The sequence below is a fragment of the Anas platyrhynchos genome, chromosome 7 (assembly GCF_047663525.1).
Source record: "Anas platyrhynchos isolate ZD024472 breed Pekin duck chromosome 7, IASCAAS_PekinDuck_T2T, whole genome shotgun sequence".
In the NCBI taxonomy this organism is placed as follows: domain Eukaryota; kingdom Metazoa; phylum Chordata; class Aves; order Anseriformes; family Anatidae; genus Anas; species Anas platyrhynchos.
The window spans coordinates 38,860,829-38,879,956 of record NC_092593.1 but is presented as its reverse complement, the minus strand read 5'-3'; the positions used below and the strand labels follow the sequence as shown (position 1 = coordinate 38,879,956).

The 19,128-nt window shown below is 43.7% G+C and overlaps 1 long non-coding RNA gene across 2 annotated transcripts in view; it reads right to left on the bottom strand.

Annotated features, from left to right (window-relative positions):
- LOC106017813 (uncharacterized) overlaps positions 1 to 18,000 on the bottom strand; it is a 39,099-nt gene extending 21,099 nt beyond the window's left edge. For both annotated transcript variants that reach the window (XR_011810506.1, XR_011810507.1), the window contains exon 1: positions 32 to 18,000. This is a non-coding gene — a long non-coding RNA (uncharacterized lncRNA). The remainder of the gene's footprint in view (positions 1 to 31) is intronic.
- Positions 18,001 to 19,128: the final 1,128 nt, after the last annotated feature.

Sequence of the window (19,128 nt, the reverse complement as noted above, 5' to 3'; positions counted from 1 at the left end):
CACAAGTATGAAAACACATATAGAAACTCACCAGCAGTCTGGAAAGATGCCTCTTTCAACAGAAATGACTCCTCAGGGGCATGCAGCCATGTTAGGACTTTTAATAAGCATTTCCCAACTGCTGCACTGCAGACATCCCTCCTGGCAGCATGATTCACTTGGCTGCCCATATGCCTGGTCGTTATGACTGTCTCTTGGCCATGTTACTGGGCACCATCAGGCTCTGGTTTCATTCTTCTTGGTTACTTAGATTTATAAGGCAATAGTTTACCAGTTGAATGATGTATGGAGCCCATAGGCATATACTGTAACATGTGCTGCATCTTGTCCTTTACGCTGTTCCTATTAACCTGACGCAAAATGAGGAGACTGGGGTTGCTCTGTCCTCTAAGCAGTTGGTAATACACAAGAAATAAAAGAAAAACTCTCTTTTTTGCAATCCTGGCCTGAAGGATTAGTAACAGTAAGGATTAAACATTGCTATGTGTCTAACCAGGCCCTCATGCTGATTAGTCTTGCCTTGACTTTTCCTTGTAAATTATCTTTCTTTTAACCTACTTTCTCCTTTCAAATAGAGAAACGTTGCAGAGTACACTTTTAAAACTCATTCTGAATAAATCCTCAATGACACTTTAAATTAGATCACATCACTGTCAAGCCCATGAGACTTACCAGAAGGTGCAGCACAGATGTAAGATTTACATGAGCTATTCCTGATTTATACTCATTTAAGTGATAATTGAACCAGAGGAGCATTTTTACTGGAGACAAAGATAAAGGATTTGCATGTTTTTACCTGTCTAGTTAAAGAAAGTTTTATCATTCCCTTGGTCATTCATAGCCAGTTTCAAATTTGCAATTCGGCTAGAAGACTAGCATTCTGCTCCATACTAGTCACAACCATTTGATTGTGCAAAAACTCCTCACTATTTCTACAATGGGTTGTGTAGAAAGCTCCTAATCCCACCATCCAGTATTTACTGCATTTTTAGCTTCAGGTTAGGCTACCATAGCCACCCCTAGTTTACAGAAATGAGAAGTACTCGTAGTCAGATATTCAACCTTAGCTTTTTCTCTCTTACATATACACCACATGCATATGTACCCACGCAACAGAATCTGCTACATTCAAAACACAGATGACCCAGTGAGTCATAAACATGTACTGAAGGAATTAAAACAGAGCTGTCATTCCCGAAACTGTAGGTCACGAAGCATGACTTTGTACTGGGCATTAGATGGGACCTTACCAACCCAATTTTCATGCTGCAGCATGCTCCAAAATACTCTGGTCTTACGGAGTTTGTGGTTCTCTGCTCACATTTACTCATAGTCTACACATGGAAGGAAGCAATATATAAAAGGGGAACCATAGAATCATAGAATATCCCAAGTTGGAAGAGACCCACAAGGATCATCTAGTCCAACTCCTGGGTCCCCAAAGGACCACCAAATAAATAAGACCACATGTCTGAGAGCATTATCCAAAGGCTTCTTGAACTCCACCAGACTTGGTACCATGAGTACTTCCCTGGGGCGCCTGCTCCAGTGCCTGACCACCCTCTTGGTGAAGAACATTTTCCTGATATCCAGCCTGAATCTCCCCTGTCATAGCTTCAAACCCAGAATACAGGCTGTTCTAGAGGAAAAAAGAAAAAAACAAAAAAAAATAATCACCTCTAGTAGAAAATAAGAGTTGATATCCGATATCCTATCTCCTCAACTGTTTTCCTCATGAAGGTGTACGCTGTGTTTCTCCATTTCATGATAAGCTGCAGAGCTCTATTCCTGATAGAGCAGAGCAGTATGCACAGGCTCAGAGTTACTTACAAGAGTCATTCTTGACAAAAGGGGAGGGAAAGAGGCTTCCTATAACTGGCAGATTTTTAGCAACTTCTGAAGTGGCTGGAACAAAAGACAGTTGTACAATTTTAAAACTGGAAAGCAGTATATGAAAGTCTGCTCACATCAGGAGCTCTGAATCTCCTCTTCAAGGGCTAAAGTCCTCTGAGTACTTGTTACAAGAAACTCTTGTTCCTTTTTCAATGTCTCTTGGCACTCTTTGTTTCCTATTTCAACCTGGGATTAATGCCAGTCTGTTCCTGAAGCTGTTTCAAACCTACAGACCATTTGTCAAACCTCTAAACCAGAGTATGTCTACAGTGCGGAGAAGTAGGGTAAAGTTAGCTCATGCTGAGTTCCATGGCTGGACTGCTCTGTGATATCCGAAGCACTGCATTCAACACTAGCTCAAGTACTTCTGTTCTCCTCTGCAACACAGGCACGCTCCCCATGCTTTGCAAAATCCGAAGACACAAAGCCTCTTTAAAAGGGAGTCTTGTACTCTCCATGAAAAATCATAAAGGAGGAATCATGGAAGCCCTTCATGGTCCATTTAACCTAAGACTTCTGTGGATTAATTTTTCATAATAGCTGAAAGCATGACAGGGTGTTGTCTGGAAGACTGGACACCACGTGCATCAGGGCACTGCGAAGGCCAGGAGCAGCGGGGTCACCCTTGGGGCTGGGTCTCACAGCCACAGCCCACCCCACCACCCCAGCCAGAAAGCAGGGAAGCCAGGAGGCAGCCCCAGTTCCCTGGGGATGGGAATAGGGATGGTGTAGGGAAGGCCTGGCTGGGACTCCCACTGAGTAACTCCCCGTGAGTGGGAGTTACGTTTAGGCTTGGTGAGGGCAACCAGAGGCAAGATTTTGGGGGTGGAAATAGGCTGAGGCTGGGTCAGGATGTCAGCCCACAGATCAGATCAGGCTCAGTGACCTGGTGGCCAGGCAGGGCAGGGCTGTGGCTGGAGCCCAGAAGTAACTCCGTATGCTTCTGGGGCTGTCACAGAGGCAGGACTGTGCAGCTTCCCAACACTAGACTGGATCCACATTTGAAAGTTTTAAAACACAATGAAGAAAAAATTATATATAAAGGACCAGCAGGAAATGAAGAGGCTTTTTTTTTTTTTCTTTTGGCAGGCAGAGGGCATACTCAGCCTAGACCTAAATATAGCCTTTCTGTCTGCTTAGGGACTATTTATTCTTTCTGTCTCCTGACACCGGTACACACAAAATCTATTTAACATTCAGCAGATGCAGCCCTTATACAAAAACATACACGCTGTTCCTGAGAAATCAGTAGTTGAGAAATCAGTAGTAATTTTAAGAATCCATCATTGTGCTGGGGGTGGAGAACCAGCCAGCAACACCATGGCAGAGTCATCCATGTCCCAGCAAGGAACCACACTTCTCCCCCAGGCACCTGAAACTGGCACTGGGAGCTGGGAAATAAGGTGGTCAGACTCAGCTGAGACACTGCTAGGGTAAAACTAATCAGCAGTTTTCTACCTGAGGACTTTCTCAATAAAACGCCGGACTATGCTCCCCTCCAAATCACTTTTTCTGTCAGCAAAGTCAGACCCACGGCTCCCTGCCCAGCTGCCTCTAAAGCTTTTTTAGTTTTCTTTCTGCCTCCAGGAAAATGGCCTTTTTTGGATCTTTGCAAGTATAATAACCACATGGAAAAAATAGCAGAAATGAACGTTTCAATGCTAAAGGGTTATTTTCCATACACAGAGACTCTGCTGTCAGTGATTAAATTAGCAGCCTTAATCTCAGCTCATATATTTATTAAAAGAGTTTCATTATATATTAAATAGTGCAGTGCACATATCCTCAATTTAATAACTATTCATCTGGTAAAAGTCTGACAGATCCTGAGCTATTAGAAGTGAACTATTTCACACAGAAGGTTTTGCCTATTTGCTGGCAAAACTTGTTACTGAGTGCGATGAGTTAATTTAAACATATACTGTTTGTAGCACAAAGAAACATTGTTCAACTTAATATTTACTATTATACCTTATTCCTTTGCAGTATCAAGTTTTTCTATAAAAAGGGGTCCCCACAGGTCAGTGGGTCTCCTAGATGCCTGAGGCCCTGTGGGTAGGTGTCCCCAGAGCCTCAGTCCCCATGAATCAGCATTACTCCAGTTGGCAGGGTCTTGTTGGACATGAGGGTCCCTGCCCCCAGGACATACTGGTGGTGCTGGAAGTGCTGACCCAGCTGTGCTTGCAGTCACTGCTGTGGGATGAGCCCAACTTTGATATCACCTGTGCATGGCCAAGGGGGCTACATGGACATGGTGGGGCTGGGGCACACAGCAGGGGCTGGAGCATGTTAGGAAGGAACTGTAGGTGGGATGCAGGATGGACTGGGACAGAGGGAAGACAGGAGGATACGGGAGGACACTGGGGGATGGAAAGGGGCAAGGTTACATGGCAACTCTAGGACCCCAGGGTGCTTTACTCTTTCCCAAAGCATCCCAATTCTAGATGTAGTGGTGTTTCAGGTTGGGCTACTGAGTGAGCACCCAGAGGTTTCATGGCCCTGCCAAATATCCATGGTAATGGAACAGGAGAAGAAAGATCAGTATGAGCACAGATGCAGGAAAATGTACCAGGGACAACTTCTCTAATGGATAATTGTCTTTTGCAATGCTTGGTGCCAAAGGAGGCACCATTCCAAATTACAACAAAAAAATCTGCCAGGCTCATCTAAAAGCAGGGGCCAGACTCACAGTCAACACCCTCCAAAGCAAGGAGCCATCATCAGCACTTGTGGTATCTCAGAGGTGAAATGGTACTCACTCACCAAAAAACAGATTTCAGCAAGAAACAGCAAGGTATTTCAAGGTGGACTTTCCAGACCAAGAATCCACGACTTTAAGGGCTGTACTGAGAAGCTGGACCAGTCTATTAAGAAGAGCCTGCCAGTTGTCACAGGATATTGGGACATTCCAGCCAGGCCTCACTGCTCATCCACAGGAGTCCAGAGATAGATGGAAGAGGCACAACTGCCATGACATGAAGTTATATTTCTACAGGAAAAGGAAAAAAAGTCTACAAAGAAGATAGGCATATAAACCTGAAAAGTAGTAGCAAGAGCTTGGGCAAGTCAGAATTATACAACATGCTTATCAAGCTATCATCTAAAAACCCCAACACAGTAGGGGTAAACCCCACTGACCTTGAAGACTGGAAGCCTATCACTGATGTTAGCAAAGCCAGAATATCTCACAGGGCATCAAACACTATTGAAAGAAAAGAAAAAACTACTGCAAATCCTATGTATATTTCACTCTTCAAAGCAGAAGATAAAATACGAGAAGTAAATGCTTCATTTAATGCTTGGGAAGAAAAAAAAAATAAAAAGCCCTTAATCTCTTATTTTTGAGAACACAGATGTGAGCCTAATTCTCATGAAACACCTAGATCAATAGATTCATCTGTATAAGCCTGGTTTTCTTGCAGAATTGTGATCCCAATTCAGAGCATGAAGAGAATAGGCAAGCCAGGTGCATGGATAAAAAATAATAATAATACCACAACACACAGATCAAGAGATATGAATGCATTCCATGGAGAAAACAGGGAAACTCTTAAACTCCTAGCACACTAATACACCTGTTGAGAAAAGAATCATAGCTACTTACTGAAGCACTTGTCCAGTGCCTGAAAATGTATCTAAAGATGTACAGGTCTACATCTTCAAAGAAAACTTTTCATTCTAAGAATAACAACTATAAACCTGGTTACAAAAGTGCACCACACATTGAAAAATCTAACTGAGAAAGCTATAACAATGCATACACCTCTGATGTCTACTTAGTCTACACAAACCTGCTTTCGGTTATTTCTACAAGCCCTTCTTCAAGAGCTTTAACTACCTAAGCTGTTCCTCAGATAGCCATATTTTGCCAACCAAAAATTAAATTTCCAGGCATTTTTAGTTCAAATTTACTTCCTGCATCAGCACTTAAACCTGGAGATGGTTTGGAAAGTGCATGTGCACTTCTCTTATTCTGCTGAGTTTGGGTTTAACTGGCTACAACAGTCTGATAGGACTGCTGTCTAAATGCCCAGACTAAACCATCGCACGTCTTCTCATCCACTTCCCCTTCCATTCAAGATCACAACACACATTGATGGCAACTGCTGCTCCTTCCTAAAAGAAAAGAGAGACAGGAACGTCTAGAATCTCATACCATAGTCTGGCACTGAAACAGAGAATGTAGATCTAACACCTCTCACTTCCCTAGGAATCACCAGCACCACCTTCCATGGTCTCCTCCAGAGACCCCAGACCACTAGACCACTACAGTTATAGAAAATACAAAGCAGCAACCAAGCACAGCAAGGAGCTTGACTTGGAGACCTATTTCCTGCTTGAAGGATCACCATAGTGTAGAAAAGATGTGACAGTAGAAGGAAGACAGTGTAAGAAAAGAATTAGTCCATTATACAGGAGCAGGATACAAAATAGCAAACAGCTTGTGTTTCATATGGGCAGAAAGGTGAGGTCTAGGAGAAAAAGCCTGACGTGTTGGAACAGTCTGTTCCATCAAAATCCAAAGCTAAATGTGGCACAGAGACATGCTACTCACCCACAATCTCTAAACCTACAGAGGAAGTGTATGCTTGTCAACATTTTGACTTACAGTAAAATTAGCCTCAAATTACAGCAAAACCAAAAAAGGCTTGAAAATAGGGCCCTAAAATGTATGAGAAAAATGAAGGTAATGGAAGGGGTTGTTACACTGCGCTGATCCTGGCTGATGAGTGCTAAGAACAAAGATGCTAGAGGGTCTGTATATTGAGAGTTGACCACTCCCTGATATTTTTGTACATTTATGGACAGAACTATCTTTGGAGTGACATCAGAGTGAGGTTAGAGCAATACACAGCTGGCAAGAGAGACAGACTCTTTGGATTTGCTTTTTGAATATAGCCATCAGAATACTCACTGTGCCTTAAATTATTTTTCCTTTTGAAGTATTGTTCCATATACTCCAGCAGTGATTGGTTTGTAAATGAAGGTCAGGCTTCTTCCTTCACTGAGATACTGCATGTAAAGGAACGGGAAACTCTAGTTCTGGAAGGAATGCAAGAAGGGATGTTCCAAGAATTCCTAGCAAAACATATATCTTGTCTGCAAGGTTGCAGTGATTATATCTAAGACAGATTATAAGAAGTTATGCCTTTTATTAAACTAGTTGATATAATGGGAATAAACAGAAGTTTCCCAGCCTTCTTGAGTACTTGACAGCTTCTGTTTTGTTTTGTTTTTAATCCAAGACTATACCATTTTGTCTTTTTATTTTTTTTAATTACATCTCCCTACAAGTCTAATTAGATCACGCTAGTTATTAGAATGCCACGAAATCATTGCAATTTCTCTGTGAGAAGACATCACAGACATTAAAATCAAGAAAAACTTTTCTACAGAGATTTTATCTATTTTTGCTGGTTTGGGATCAAGCTCAGCACAGTCCAGCTGTAAGTTCAGCTGAGAAAAAGAAGCCAACAACATAAACATAATTGTTAGGTGTGTGAGTTCAGGTAGAAGACAAAAACAAGTATCAATTACGTCCTACGCAGCTATAAAATGGTGTCATTTTTCTTCCAACACTGAAATATTCAAGCTTTGGTATCCAAAGGATGAAATCATCACCCTTGTTAGATCTCAGCCTTTTGCTTCTGGCTAACCAGAATGAACAATAGCCCATGAGCTGGCAAGCTTCAAATTGTATTCTCCACATTGCTGGGACTTAGTTATTACAGAAAGTCTTGTTTTCTCGAGCACATTTAGTTAGATGTTCAACTGTTGCTGTCACCCAGTGGATGTTACATGTGCATAACCATCAAAAAACAATTTATGAATTCCATTTTGAGCAACATAAAAAGGCTCCAGACAGTATGGCCAAATAACAGCCTCAAAAATGGCTTTAAAACATAAGATATTTGATTGTTTTGCTCTGAGAATTCAAAAGACTGTGAACTTGCTGCCTTCTAGAAGATAGGAAAAAGATTCATTCAGTATAATACTGATTACCTTCCATTCCTTTATTCTTTCTTCACTAGGATGCACCGAGTTAGCTTCATTCCGCATCAAAAGTTGGACTGGTAACACATCAGCAATATAATAACTAAGGTTGTTTGTTAGTTTCTTTCTACCCAGATTTCATCATCATCATCGAAAAAAAAAAAAAAAAAAAAAAAGGCCATTAACACTCTCCACTCCCACAAATGTTTTTGTTCTGGATTGCAGGTTCTGCATCTGTCTTTACCATAAATCTGCTTGCAGACCCTACTCAGTCAGTGTCTGTCTCCCTCAGTGAAGGCAGCGCTGCTGCATCTCTAGCAATAATTTTCTACCGACAGTATTTCCAAGGACACAACCAGACATCTGGCTGGAGTATCATACTACGCTCTTCTCTTACAGTTTTGTTACTAGTTATCAATATCGCACCAGTATCAGTCATATGAAATACCAACTGCAGCATGCATTTCTCAGCTGCTGAAATATTTTCCCTTCACAGAATATGAAAGCAGTATGTTCTGGTTGGTGGTGGCTCGAAAATTTTTTATTGATGGGGAGTAAAAACTACTGTACAAAGGAGTTAAAACTTCACTGTGTTATGCTATTGGTGCATGTTGCTATTTAGAGGGAACAATATAGAAAACCACCAGCAAGGTATACCAAATTCTAGTGGGAAACTCCACTATAACTCCCCATTAAGTGAGGCAAGATCCCAGCATTAATTATCAGAAGCACGCACAGTACCAAGTAATCAATGCACCATACCTTGCCAACACATTTCAAGACAGTGAGCAGTGAACTTTCTTGGAGTCTATATAAGAGAATCTCCAGTGACTAATCTCAAATAACGCAGCAGTAGGTTAGGATTTATGCTCACGTAGACCCTAGCAGCAAATTTAGTGGAATATGTGAAAGCAATCATGGATTTTGGCAAGACAGTCCCACTTCACCAAACTAATTTGAAACCTTCAGTTCAACTGTGGTTTCCAGTGAAAACAATTAAAGCTATCACAGTAGCATCCATGGGCCTATGATACCTTTGTGTTTGCTGAGGCATATGCAGAACAAAAGACCATTCCTGCCTGACAGTGCTTGCAATTTCAATGGCAAATACAAGACAACAGGCAGAGGGAGACAAATGAGCAAGCAAAAGGAAACTGTAGTGTGCCTACAGAGAAATGGCAGTGCTATGGAAGAATCCAATCTTATGGATTGGACTATCTTGCAATAAACTAGCTATAGTACCCAAACGAGGTCAGCCACTTGGGGTGATCAGCCCCAAGCTGCTGCAGCTTCTAATGCTCAACTTTTTTTCCTCAGAGCTAGGCCAGACACCTCCATTATAACCTGCAGGCATAACAAACAAGTACTAGTCAGTATGATGAGTAATACTGGTCAGCAAAACTTGTCTAATCATCGTGAGGTTTATTTGAGTCTTCTTCCTTGCTCTTCCACTACACGTTCAAAACCCAAGCACACAATGAAATGGCAGGAGGGATCTATGCCAGCGGGGTTAATTCTTTTTTAATCTACAAAGGGGTCAGCAGAGTTAAGAGCAGAACTAATAGAGTTTTAGTAATTAAATAGTTGTGTTTTTTTCCCCACACAAAACCACACACTATTGTTATTAGAGAGAGAAATGATATAGTGGACTATAAGCGTGTGCGTCTGTGTGTTTCTCAATCTGTTGCTGGGCAGTGGGTGTAAGGAGAAAAAAGCTGTTCTTCCTGGATAAGATAAAATAATATGTTGAAATTGAACTTCTTCATTTTAAAGCATGCATAGAAAGTAATTAGAGAAATGGCATATCACACATCTGCCTAGAGAAAATTGATCTGCTTGAACATCACATTTCCAAACGGTTCAAAGATGCAGAAGGATTAAATTCCTTTCAGGCAAAGTGAATAGTCTGGTGTGAATAGTCAAAGTGAATAATTTTTCTCTTCTGGTAAGAAATCTCCAGGGAAGACATTAAGAGAGTCATTGTTCAGTTGTACAAGGTGCTTACACTTGCATTCACTACCACGTGTTGAAAGTGTTCAGCTGGTCACAGACTCAAAGCTTCCTACCATAATAAACTGGGCTTTATCAGCTTGGCCCAAACAGCAGCTCCCCGCGCTGCATGCCATGCAGTGCAGAGGGCTCTGCCATGCCACTGAACAGTTGCCAGCGGGGCACATTTACCCAGCTAAGCCCAAAGCCTTACAGAGCTGAGCCCTCCTGCTCTTGCACCAGCAGAGCAGCAGCCCAACACAGTACACAGCTCTGATCCCACCGCACACATCCCCTTCGCTAAATGCCTGTTTCCTTCTAGTTGGGAATAGGCAAATATTTGATAGGCTGAGAAACAGTTCCTGTGCAAATTCCTCATGCGGCGTCTCCTCTCAGGCTGATACAATGAAAGCAAGAATGCTTCCTAAAGTGAATTTTGAGAGCGTGTACATCACAGAGCAGAGATTTTTATCAAGGCTTCATCCACACAACTCAATGGTGATGCATTGCAACATCACAGCTCACCTTTATCTCCAACCACATGACTCTTTATTAATGAAACAAGAATAATCAGGCAACAGCTGGCATAGCACAGAAATTGTGACAAGCACAGGAATCAAGTATTTTGCTAAAGCTTTGAGGGAAATGCAGTTCATAAACCCTTGGTATTAACCTTCAGACTGTGATTAAAGACCCTGGCATGTAATTTTACTTACAGTTCTTTTTGCAGAAATGAGAAACAGCAGGTAAGGGAGGCCTAGACATGGCTGCTTTTCCAAGTTCTATATCACTTTTGGAACATTAAGAACAGAATTTCTGCTTATGAAAAATGTATTACAGTACAAGACAGAAAAGCATCTGGGATCAGTCCTTCACTAAATTTATACATCCACTGTTTATTAGATTGGCACAAAAGATTGTTTGAAAACAGCTGATGGAAGAACCAAGAGCCAGGTTTAGGAGTCCAAATGCAAAACAGGATGCACAAGGCCTCCCAGCAGCAGACTGCAAGAGCACACAGATAGGACGGAAGGAAAATAAAAAGTGCTTGAAAGGTAGAAGAGGTACTGAAGAGTTTTTCCACAACACCATATTGGCACGGGCTATTTGTAATGAACAGCTCCCCAGCTGCAGTGCTGCTATAGCTACGCCATCATTTCTGGGCCTGTTTTTCGTTACCAAGTGAGGCAGCAGGTCTCTAGCAGTCAGTAAGACTCAGACACTGTAATCGCTATTGGAGAAGTGAGCTGCATTCTTCTTCCAATTGACCCCCATTCTTTTGTACCTCTCTCTGCCTCTCTGAAAACATTTACATATAGCAAAGGTTGGCATTTTCTCATTTTTGTAGATAATCGTAAAGAACTGGGGTCACTGTATAGTAATGTATCCTCACTGAGGTGCACCAGGGACATTTCCATTGCACCTCAGCATTCAAAAGCCAACTGAGGCTGTCAGGGAAAAGTGCCTTTTGCAGTGATGTCCAAGCCCCATTGGCAACATGTTCCCTGGGGATGAGACTCTGAAGAGACTGGGCCCTGGACAACGTGCAGGCCAGACACAGGAAGCAAGGAGGGAGAAATGCCAACGATCCTCCAGGGCTCCTCTACCTTCTGCTGCTACTGAGCACTATGAGAGATGATTTTGCTCCTTCACACAAATTTGTGGCAGGATCTCTGTTTAACTTTGAATTCCTTCACGTGTGCTAATACTATACAAATTCAAGTTAGTCTGGCTTTTTGCCAATGACGTTTGCCCATCAGATGTCCTCTGTGGGTGCACCCTAGCATTGTGAAAGATATAAAAATACAAATTGCTGTTGTATACCTACATTTAACTAGGCTTACAGAAAAGGAGGTGTATCTGAGCAATGGCAATTTACCTCTGTTACACTAAATTCTGAAGAAGCAAGAAAGCAGAACACACATGAATGAGCAATAATACGTGAACAAAAATATAAGATGGGGCTATACCTTTTCTGTGATGGGAAAACACTTCAGAACTGCACAAACAATGCAAGAGCTTCAGCATGTGCATTGCTGCATTATTCCAGGCCAACCAGGAACAATATTTGGCATTCTTAGCTGGTTTCTGAGCACTCTGGAAATCAAATGCTGCACTGTTCTTCCATATGGCATTTATTAGGCGAGTAGTCATGGGAGTACTACTTGTTAGGAATTTTTAAGGATTTTTCTTTCTTAAGAAATTTTATAATTTCCAAGGAGTAACTTCAATGATTTAGAATCAGGTGCTGTCAAGGTGTATCTGCTTGGTACAGAATTTGCAAAGCTGACTAGACCCTGGAAAACTGGCAAGCCTATGGAGGTCTTTACATGTGTTTCAATGGGAATGAGCTTAGATCCTACACAGACTATCAGCCTTAACACAAGACCATGAAGATTGGATTGAAAAACAAAAATGAAAGAAAAACATTTAAATGAAAATAAGGAGCTGTTTGTAACGTGTGGAAGAAAACTGGATTTACCTCTATTCTGCCATTACCCCGTTAAACTCTTAAATCACAACTGAAACTACCAGCTTCTTCTCTGTAACTTGCATGTGTCATTCGGGTTCATTCTCTCAGCTCTATTTATTTGATCTTACTTTTGTGTGTCTATTCCCCTGACACCATTTTCACAGAGCAAACACAGCATACTGGGAATTTTGCACTCTTTCTGCCCGTTATGTAACTCCTCCCCCTCTGACAAGAATTTGGGACGCAGGCACAAAGCACCACAGATCTGCTTCATCAAGTGACGTCTTAATTCCCTATAGAAAGGTGAAAAAAAAAAATCTTACTGAAGATAAAACATTTCAGATAGTTCAATTCTTCTGAGAATACTTGGCTGGCTTACTTAGAGCCCCCTTATTTCACAACATAAAATTAAAATAGACTGGAGGGGAGAAAGTTTCTTTCCAACCCACTCTCTTTCACCACCTCTCCTGATTTGTGGTTAGACTTTTATGGGGCAATTTTACCTAGAGTATTTGCACAAAGCTATGAGATAACAGCTATGAAAAGATATTGCCTCTGAACAACAAGCCTCATACTCAAATTCCAACAGCTTCAAAACTCAAACTCCTCAGATCTGTGCTGAGTGTGGAGTCGGGTGCTACGCGTCCCCTTTGCAGGGTGTGGAGCGATGTCTTGAATACACACCAGGATGGAGAGCAGCCTCAACAGCATATTTGAGCTCACCAAGCCTTAGGGCCTGCCTGCTTTCTGCTCACACCAACACCTGGTACACCAGCTGCCACGTAGCCATGAGGGCACACTGCATTTCACAGGTGCTGAGCAGAGGCTATTTGCTGGCAGACTGGGCTGCCCAGGCCACGTCTCTGCCCAGTCCAGCCACATACAAAAAACAAACCCAGCTGAGGTCAAATGCACTCAGGTCTCCAGAGAGGTCTAGATCTAGGACATGGCAGATCTTAGAAAACAGTGAGCAAGCCTGTCTGAGAAAGCAAACTTAGAAGCTGGTGACCGAACAACAGCGTGGCAATGCCTAATGCCAGCATAAAAGATTTGATAGATCAGTGCTGAGCCTCACACTCCTGGTCACACAAACTGTCCTGCTCACCAGATAACCCCTCTGAATGTTGTGGGGCCCCTCAGGAAACAGAACCAACACAACCTTTGTGCACAAGAGCTGCCCAACTCAAGTTACTGCTCAGAGTGTGGCCCAACTTTTACTACACTTCTATAGAGTTACAGAAATGCAAAGCAGTCTTTTGCCATATAGCTTGTATATGAAGCCCATGAGATCTGGCAGCAAGTTCAGAGGAAGTGAAGCATCCAAGTTCTTTTCCGGTTTGTCTGCAAAACATGATCCACGACATGTTTTGCTTTTGACAATCTGCTTTATTTGGCAGGCAAGACAAAAGGATTCAGTCATTGTCCAGTAGGACTTTCAAGCAGGAATAGCCAGGAAATTAGTGCAAGAACGTTAAAAACAAACAGAACAAAAAACAGGATTTGCCAACCCTGAATGAAGGCAGAGTTTATGCTCAAAATACAACTTCCTTTTATTTTTTCCTAGCAAGAAGAAATAGAAATTCAGGGGCACCTTTTACTTCACCCAAATGATTCCTACTGATTCCACCATGTTCTTCCTTGGTATACTTAGCTTCTGATGATGTGTCACCATGGGACATAGTGATCATGTTAGCTTTCTGAACTGTCTGTAGAAGAAACAGCGCATACCCATCTAGACAGGGCGATGGCACCACTGACAGCTGGGCTGGGCAATATCCACGAGCACCACAAGACAGGGGCAAAGAAGACACCCCAGGCATGAATGACCATGCACCTGCAAAGGCAGGGTCACCAGTTTCCCCAGATGAGCTGGCAGCAAGCTGGCACTCCAGCTGCCCTGGAGGCCTGAGTACTCACGGTGAGCTAAGCAAGCAGGCAGCCTCTGGCCCAGTGGCATGAGAAAGAAGAGAGAATTTCAGTGCCAGCTTCAGACAGATTCACACAGACAGAGACACGCCTTAGGGCTGGGCTGTGTTGGAGCCACTGGCCACCTGTGTCCCTTGCTGCTTCCCTACAGCATTTTTCAAAGTACTCAGGGAGAAGAAATGCAGATATCTTTCTGTAGAGCACTGTGGTCAGTACAGCTGGAACAGCCTCCAGCCAGCCAGCAGAGCCGCTGACTTCATCTGCTGCAGCTTTATTTCAGCACCAGTGACATCACTGAGCAAAGCCGTGACAGCGTTAAATCTGTCACTCCAGCAGCCAGCACACCCGGTGCCAGACAGGCTGCTCGAGCCTTCAGCTGCTTCCACGGGACAACAGGTTCGCCTGTGCCGGAGGGGATGCACACATAGAGCTGTTGCGACCGTAAACACATGCAAGACTTCAATTTCTGGGGAAACATATCCACATCTGGGTTATTTCAAAGCTGTTATCAGTCTGATCTATGTTCTCAAGTCAGCATGGGGAGAAAATAGTGACCTTTTTTTTTAATACTTCATAGTTATAATCCCAGTGGCTCAGAAGCACTGCTGGGACAGTTTTGAGGCATAAATCATTCATTCACCAGACATAGGACAAGCAACAATCTTCAAAAGCAGTAAGAACCTAAAACCTAGAGACTGTGTCACTTGGCACGTTACTGAATAACCTTGGCCAACAACCCAGTGTACTGGAGTGTAATCTGGTTACTCTCCGGTTGTTTTCATATGAACTAGCTTTGTACTTACAACATCCTGCATTCTGATTTTTATAGCTATACTTTAGTTGGAGCAAAAAGTCTGCAGACCAGATCAGGATCCTGTGGTGGCAGGACACTGAGCATACAGTACTGGCACTGTCAGGAATGACTTGTGACAGAAACTGCCCAGGCCGGCTAGTGAAGTATCAATCATGTTTTAAAGGGGTGCACAAAGATTAGGCACTTTTCCCAAAACAACTCAGGACATCTCAAACTCAGCTTTAAGCTTCAGAGGGCCAAGTCACTGCCTTCTCCACAGGGCAATTCTTCCTATCATGAATGATTGAGGCAGATTTTGCAAAGTTGCAGTAAAAATGTATTTTGCTTCTGACTGATTGGTAAAATTGCCTTGCTAGTGGTCATTTGGCAGGAAAGCAAACACTACAAGTAGGCTGTTTTTCCATCCCTTCAGATCTTTTAACACTTTTCATAATGGTTTCAGTAGAGAACAGGAAATCTCAGAATTTCCAAAAAAAAAAAAAACCTACAACACCTTTATTGCAATACACAACTCTGAGTCATTAGCTCAGCTTGCCCTCAGCTAAGAGTTATCCCATTAAAATAAACCCCCTGAAACCCGCTGTGATCAGAAGGCTTTTGTCCTGCATCTAATTTACCCTGACAGTGTCTCTTCTATTTGAACCTCTGCAGGGAAGACAGATTCATCTCCCTGTGATTTCAGCTCTAGTCAAATCCCACATCACCAAAGGTGACAAAGGTAGTATTTTCTGCAATGTCCAACTATTACCTGGTACTCCTCCACACTAGGCTCAGTTCATATCTTCCTCATTTATTCTGATTTAGACGCAAGCAGGGCAGTTTTCATCCGCTAGTGCTTGAGAAACTCCATTCAAATACACTCTCTTTTCTGAACTTTTCCAAGTTCACTGCCGTTCTGTTCATTTTTGCCATATAAAGCCACAACCTTTCCTAAGTGCCTGTGAACATGGGAGGAAAATACCGAATCTTCAGGTAACTCTATCTACAACTGATCAAATGGAGTCTGAATGGTTGTGTCATTGCTTCTGGTGCACTTCAGAAGAACGAAGCTTCCCTTCCATCAGAAATTCTTCTTAGAAATGTATGAAGTGAAATTAATATTTTGCATGCTGCATTCCCAACAGTCAAGCTTTTAAACAGTAAAAAGTTCTGAACAGCTCAACTGCTCAAATGACTTCTATTAATAATTTGTCAAAAGTGTTCAGGACAACCTTCTTGAAGGCTTATTGATTGCTTTGAATCAACGTACAAGATAATGGTGCTGGAACAGCATGTACAAAGCTGCCAAGTGAAAGTTTCAGATAATCATATTCATGAGGCCAGCAGAGGACACTAACTCCCCACCCTCTGGTTAGTTTCCACATGATCCCCTGGGTGTAAGATTAGCCAGAGAGAAAAGCAGTTACCTCTCATCTCTCAGCCAGCCATCAGCACTGAACCTTGTACCACCACTGCTGAGTCAGCTACAGATTGCAGCAACCTAAAGTTATGACCAGGGCACAAAGGGAAGGCAGCAAAAGGCCAGGCCATGGTGAGGTCCCTTACCCCTTCTCTGTCCATCTGCCTCTCTCCTGCATGTCAGCCCAGGCAAGCAGGGCAATGGTGCCCTGGCACTCGGAGGCACTGGCACTCCTGCTGCTCTGATCTTTGCACACGAGGAGCACCACGGTACCCAGCAGGTGGAAGGCAGAAGGTGGATTGAAATTTGAGGGCATGGAGCTGGGAAGGGGCAGTCTTGCCATGGGGCTACTTAGCAATTCATTGTCCTCCACTACTGTGCACGGATCAGGAATGCTTACTGGGAGCCTGGAGTGCAATACAATGGCATAGCCACGCATCCCAGGACAGAGGTAAGCAGCCTGTCAGCCTACAGGACAGTCAGGTCACACGGTGTGGGGCAGGGAAAGATGACACATTTGGGATGAGGCAGTTGGCTCAGCCAGCCAAGCTACACAGGGACAGCAGTGCCTTTCGCAGAGGCAGAGAGAAGTGCTGTGATCTCTATGGCAACCGCCAGGGAGAAGCACCCTGCACGCTGAGAAGAAGAGAAGAAAGAGAAGGGAGCATAAAACCCAGAAAGCACAGCCAAGAAAACACTTGGGGAGAAACCCACAACAAAGGGAGAAACAAAGGTGGGAGAGGAGAGGCACGGCCCACAGCTGCTGAAGGGGGAAAGCAAAGGGCTCAGGGGTGGTGTCCAAGGAGACTGAGGCTCTAAAGCCTCCCCATATATGCCCTGCAGCCCGCTGCAGCCAGGCACTGCTCTCCAGCAGGCCAGCAAAAGTTCCCTGACAGTTCCAGGAGACACCAAAAAACAGATGAGATGCAAAAACTGCAACAAAGGTCTTTAAGTCTGAGATGCCAGCAGTGCTGCAGTACATCCATAATTTAAGGCTTGAAATATTCATTTTACTCAATCCACAGATGAATATTAAGCTCAGATAAAGATGCCAAATAGAAGGTGAATAAATGATAATCACTGAAATCCATCTGAAACAATGTAAAATAAATACTTAAAAACAGCAGGCCGAGGAGCATGCCAAACCTGTCTGACTTTTGCTTTATGTTTGCATCAGAGTGCAATGAAATGGGAGTTTTGATTCAAAGTAGACACATTCGTTCAGCTTTCTCTCGTCCAGAAAGGCTTCATTCTGTACTGTCTAGAAGTCAAGGTGAAAAATTCACTCCTTGCTTCCTGCACAGTCAGAGCACAAGAAATTTATGCTCCTCAAAATGGAAACAAATCTTTGCTTGGTCCAAGTCACCTGGAGACTCCTTCTATGATGTCCCTATTTGTCTCCCCTCTGTTAGTGAGCAGACATACATATGCCCTAATGATTTGAGAGAAAGAGTGGAAGAGGATGCCTGCAGACTTCTATTTATATATAAAAGAGAAAAAAAATCATTTAAAAATCTCACCGTGTGTATGGGGTGTGGGCTCTCTAGTTGCCTGAACGAGTTGCTCAGTTACAGCAACAGGGTGGTTTGCACCATTGACCTTTGTGATTCAGAAGAAAACACAAGTGCAGAAGCCTTGCCAAGCAGAGGAATTAACAGCACAGCCTCTTCCAAGCTGGGAGGACATTCACTTAGCACAGAAAATCTCTCTGTTGCTCATGCAAACAGATGACAGGCTGCCAGCTGAGCAGCGGGTCAGAGACTCAGGCTGAAAGAGGTCCATCTCCAACCTGCTTCTCAGCATTTGCTAGTGAATGTAAGGACTCACAGGACAAGCTCTTTCCGTGTAGTACCAGCAAAACCTAGAGCAAGGCTTCCCAGGCTGGGGTGTATCTGTGTTCCCTTCAAGGTGAAGGCAAGAAGAGCTTTTCCCCAGAGACGCTAGGAAGCGGGCAGGCCCACCTGGCACAGACACAGCTACTGCCCCACCTTGGGGCCAGAGGAGAGGGAAGGCCTGAGGCAGTCACTTCCCTCGCTATGGCCACAGGCTGGCTCAGGCCCCCCAAGCGGTGGCCTTGCAGCTGCAACCTCCTCAGCAGTTGCCTTTCTGTGAGGGACCTGCCCTGGGCCTCAGGCACTTCGATGCAGACCAGCCTTGGGCAGGGTCCCCTCCACAGCTCATGAGGCTGGGGGCCCAGGCCTGGTTAAAGGAGCTGCTGCAACAGTGCTGCAATGCCCCATGTACGAGGAGGCAGCTTTGCACCATGCTCATACGCCCACACGGCCAAAAACACCGTCACCCCTCTGCTGTGCAGGCTGTACTGCATGCTGCTCAGCCAAAATGCCGGATCTGGCCCATCTGCAGACAGTTGGGGCTGGAGAGAGACCCAACCACCAGCCAGTGCCTCTGCCCTCTCTTCCTTTTGGCAAGACCAAGAGCAATGAAAGCACGATCCCACAGTGACTGCTGGGGAGTAACTGTGCAATAATCTGCTGCAGCTCACGTTGCTGCCCAATTCGTCAATGCACCAGCTAATTTACAAGCAGGAGATTGGCATCATCTGTGCCCTGAGATGATCTGTGAAAGGAACTACTGCCATATGGCTCAGCCAAAGCACAAGGGATTATAATGATAAAACAT